The sequence below is a fragment of the Schistocerca nitens genome, chromosome 5 (genome assembly GCF_023898315.1).
Source record: "Schistocerca nitens isolate TAMUIC-IGC-003100 chromosome 5, iqSchNite1.1, whole genome shotgun sequence".
Taxonomy (NCBI): domain Eukaryota; kingdom Metazoa; phylum Arthropoda; class Insecta; order Orthoptera; family Acrididae; genus Schistocerca; species Schistocerca nitens.
Genome location: NC_064618.1, coordinates 117662564 through 117667611, shown reverse-complemented (window position 1 = coordinate 117667611; position 5048 = coordinate 117662564).

Below are 5048 nucleotides of genomic sequence, written 5' to 3'. Positions count from 1 at the left end.
GGTGTTTGTGTTTTTTGAAATTGCTGATCAATCCACAGTGCAGACGACAAGTTCCCGCCCCTGCCGCAGGCCTCAGGTGTCGATATTTACTGATAGCATGTGTCTGGCTGTTTATTGTTGGAGCTCACTACAGATGCCTCCCGCTGCGTTGCTGTACGCCCGATACGACAAACACTCGGCAGCCCTTGTGCTCTCTTTATTTCTCATCAATTTCGTCCTGTTCCACTACCCCTGAGAGGTTACCTTGGTGCATCTTCTGAGGATTTGTACACAGATACATGGTAAGAAGAATAGGAGAGTAAATTGTCACTCAAGTGTAGGAATAGCTGTCTCCTACCGAACAACAAGTGAAATAGCTGCTCAGAAGCTTGTACACAGTGACATGGTAAGACGGGACGATGGCAAACCATCAATGAGGTGTAGGAAGAGTTGCCTCCTACCTATCGACAAGTGTACTGAAGTTGAGGAAAGTGTCCACAGACACATGAAAAGAAGGGATATGACAGCAAGCTATCACTGACATGTAGGAAGGCCACTACTCGCTACCACAACTGACGGAAAATACTTCACTGCTCTGATAACATGAAAAATTCACCACTCATATACAACAGACCATAATGCAACACATTCACTGAGAATTGAGGCAAATCGTTGCAATAACACAACCACTCCAAAAACTAACCACAAACGATCTTGCCAGGAGAGGGTGATGGTAGCTGCACATATGTGGTTACAGATGAAGCAGCTTAGAACCAACCTCTCCTCCTATCGACCCACCTCTGTGCCTCTCCTCCCCCACCCCTGTAGGTAATGATACCGGTTTTCTAGACCTGTTCTAGCCTGTCAGTGACATACTGTTTCTGCTCTACCTAAATCAGTCACAGACAAAAAACTTAAGAACAGGCCTTTTCGTGCAAGCCGTTAAAGGTATTTCTCGGAAAGACTGGCGCTCCTGCAGCAACAGCAAAATTCCCAGCTATCATCACAGATGAAGAACAATGGTCAACAGTACAAACGTTGTGGATGCTCCAGCACAGTCTGAAAGTGGTCCCCAGAAAAGTAAAATCAGTCTAATGTAGGAAAAACATTGAAACAATATGTCTCCTGTAAATGAAATACAAATGGCTATTTACGCGAGTCATCTCTGCGTGTGCCGATCCGCCATCTCCCCCCTCTCCGGACTGGTGCATAGCAGTGTCCGCCACTGGATGTGGTTATAATCTCTTCATGTAAACTGTCCAAGGGCTGGCTGACTGTTGGAGGTTTCAGACGTTCCACTGTACCGAAAGACAGTTTTGTGTGTTTCTGCGTGTTCTTGCATACTGGGAAGGATCAGATATTCCACTCGCCTCACAGCATGTCGTCTTTAGGAACATTCTTCTAAGTGAAAAGCTTGTTGACAACACACTAGGTCAATTTGCGGGTGGTTGAAAACTGCTGCAGAGAGAATGCGCACACACAACCAGTGAGGGATGTTAGTGTTGAAAGGGTGGTGTTCCTGCTGTACAGATGGTGGATGAATATACTGTGGAGGAACTTTACACAGCTTACTTGCTCCTCGTAGAGTAACACATTATGCATCTGCCTAAAGTGTTGCTATTCCTAAGAGCTCAACTGCAGTAAAGTCAGCTCATTTACTTACAAAATTGACTGAGTAATCACAAACACTCACTTGTTGCGTGAAGTATTGCCATAATGTATTCCCCAGACGTGATTCTCATGCCTGCTGTAACGAATATTGTGCCGACAGACCTCATCTCACATCGTGTAAAGGGTGTACTCCTACACTTTTAAAACGAATGGTTCACATGGCTCTGAGCACTATGGGACTTAACATCTGAGGTCATCAGTCTCCTAGAACTTAGAACTACTTAAACCTAACTAACCTAAGGACATCACACACATCCATGCCCGAGGCAGGATTCGAACCTGCGACCGTAGCAGTCACGCGGTTCCGCACTGAAGCGCCTAGAACCGCTCGGCTACAAAAACGAATACTATGACGGTGCAAATAGTGAGTATAGTACTAAAATCAATGAAATTTCCAGGTAAATAAGTGCAAACTCACTCATGGTATGAAATTATGCTTGCTGCAATGAATATTGAAGCGTGAACATTTGCGTTGAATGTACTACAAAATAAGCTCTTAACACCATTCAAGGGCCCTTAAACATTCATTCAGTAAGCAATTTCCACACAGTAGAAGACTTCGCCAATGTTGTAATGCTAGAAGGACCAAACAATAACACGATAACCAATATTCAACGAATATTCCGTGATGAATAGACGTGCTTTTGACAGCAGCGTCTTTGTTCCGCTGCGAGTGCACACCAGCCTTGATTATACAGGAAGACGAAACAGATATTTTCTGTGTCGATTTTCATGTTAAAACTAAATGTCGTTTTATAAATAGTGATTGTGAGTACACTATTGAGGTACAGTGTTAGTTCCTATAATTCATCAAAAACTACAGCCTTTTATTAGCAGCTGCTAATACCGCATTGCACGTTGACTGTGATCATATTAATCAGTCAGTGGAACGTGCAGAATCGTGCTGCCAGAAAACAGGACGCTACTTGGTGTAATGTCGTAACAAAGTGATGCACCTTACCGAATTTATAAAGTGATGACATGTTCACAGGGTTGTAGGTGATGCTCGACGGAGAATGATCACGTACAACAAATGTTGTGCTATGTGAGGCATCACTCACAATCTAGCGCTAGCTTGGGCTTTAGACTGAGATAGTAAGAAATGCACAAAATTGTACGACTAATATAATGTGTCTCTAACAGAAAAGATGTTTACGATGGAAACACGACTTTCCTTTCAACCGTATGCTTGTGTTGGAGATGTCTTTTTAATGATTACCAACCCAATTGAAGTCTCATATCCATGGAATATTCGTCCCTGTTTCGAAAAGAGCTGCCCCTTCTTTGAAATTTTTATAGCCTCTCCCCTAAGTATCTCATCGGTCTCTCTGTACCTTGTACTTGTTCCTTAGTCTTTGACCCCACTCACTGCAGCACTGCCTATGTGATCGATCCAATCTGATTTACTCAGTGACCAGATGTCAGGACGCACTATATCTACCACCTTCTACGTCTTGTGGAAGAAAAGAGTGGGCTGAGTTAATGCGACTGGACGGTGCGTTATCTACTCGGTGGAAATGAGAGAGAATTTTCATTGATTCGCCGATCGTGTACACGGCGTACGGCCACCGTTAAACGGCGCTCCCTCCCGCAACACCAGACAGTAGACAATGGCAGTGTGAGAAATTACGGTAGTTTCTCTAATTGTTGAATTTGGAAGACTTCGCATCATAAGGAAACTGGGAGTAGGACGACGGGTTTGCTACTGCTCACAGCAATTGCCGAGTGTTTACAATCTACCGGTACTACAGTCCGAAGCGGTGACCTCTGCATTGTGCAAGAACCCCACCTGAAACCGCATTTAAAAGGATGCAGCTGCACAGGATATCTGCGTGGCGGGGGATTCCGATCACATGTACTTAGCTTTTTGTCGATAGCTAAACCGTTTGCGAAGAGGTGAGGAGCATTGGGACCGGGATCGAGTGCGCTTCACAGGTGACAGCCGTGTAGTATTGGTGAAAGTTGTAAACACATTATGCACCCAGAAACATTGTCTTTTTTTGGTGCTATGGTATCAGCGGACACGACCACAAATTCCTTGGATAACGTCAACACTACTATGACACTGTACGTCTTTCAAAGCTAAAACGCATAACAACTTGTAGAGGCACTCTTGTCATGAAACGGTATTCGGCGTGAAATAAATCTCGTCAAGCACACACGGTATATAGTGCATCATCCGTTGTCAGTCTCACTGGTGAAGGAATGGAATGATTTATCAGAAGAAGAATTTCCTATCACTACTGCAAGCAGTTGTAGAGCGTGTATCACCATTTGACTACCTTAGGTCATATGTTCTAAGCTTCTAAGTACTGACGCAAATACATTACTTACCATTAAAATTGCTACACCAAGAAGAAATGCAGATGATAAACGGGTATTCATTGGACAAATATATTATACTAGAACTGACATGTGATTACATTTTCACGAAATTTGGGTGCATAGATCCTGAGAAATCAGTACCCAGAACAACCACCTCTGGCCGTAATAACGGCCTTGATACGCCTGGGCATTGAGTCAAACAGAGCTTGGATGGCGTGTACAGGTACAGCTGCCCATGCAGCTTCAACACGATACCACAGTTCATCAAGACCAGTGGCTGGCGTATTGTGACGAGCCAGTTGCTCGGCCACCATTGACCAGAAGTTTTCAATAGGTGAGAGATCTGGAGAACGTGCTGGCCAGGGCAGCAGTCGAACATTTTCTGTATCCAGAAAGGCCCGTACAGACCTGCAACATACGGTCGTGCATTATCCTGCTGAAATATAGGGAATCACAGCGATCGAATGAAAGGTAGAGCTACGGGTCGTAACACATCTGAAATGTAACGTCCACTCTTCAAAGTGCCGTCAATGCGAACAAGAGGTGACCGAGACGTGTAACCAATGGCACCCCATACCATCATGCCGGGTGATACGCCAGTATGGCGATGACGAATACACGCTTCCAATGTGCGTTCACCGCGATGTCACCAAATACGGATGCGACCATCATGATGCTGTAAACAGAACCTGGATTCATCTGAAAAATGACGTTTTGCCATTCGTGCACCCTGGTTCGTCGTTGAGTACACCATCGCAGGCGCTCCTGTCTGTGATACAGCGTCAAGGGTAACCGCAGCCACGGTCTCCGAGCTGATAGTCCTGCAAACGTCGTCGAATTGTTCTTGCAGATGGTTGTTGTCTTGCAAACGTCCCCATTGTAAAGATACAGCTCTAACACCTACACCATGATATGGACTGTGGTGTCACCGCCAGACACCACACTTGCTAGGTGGTAGCTTTAAATCGGCCGCGGTCCATTAGTACATGTCGGACCCGCGTGTCGCCACTGTGTGATCGCAGACCGAGCGCCACCACACGGCAGGTCTAGAGAGACGTACAAGCACTCGCCCC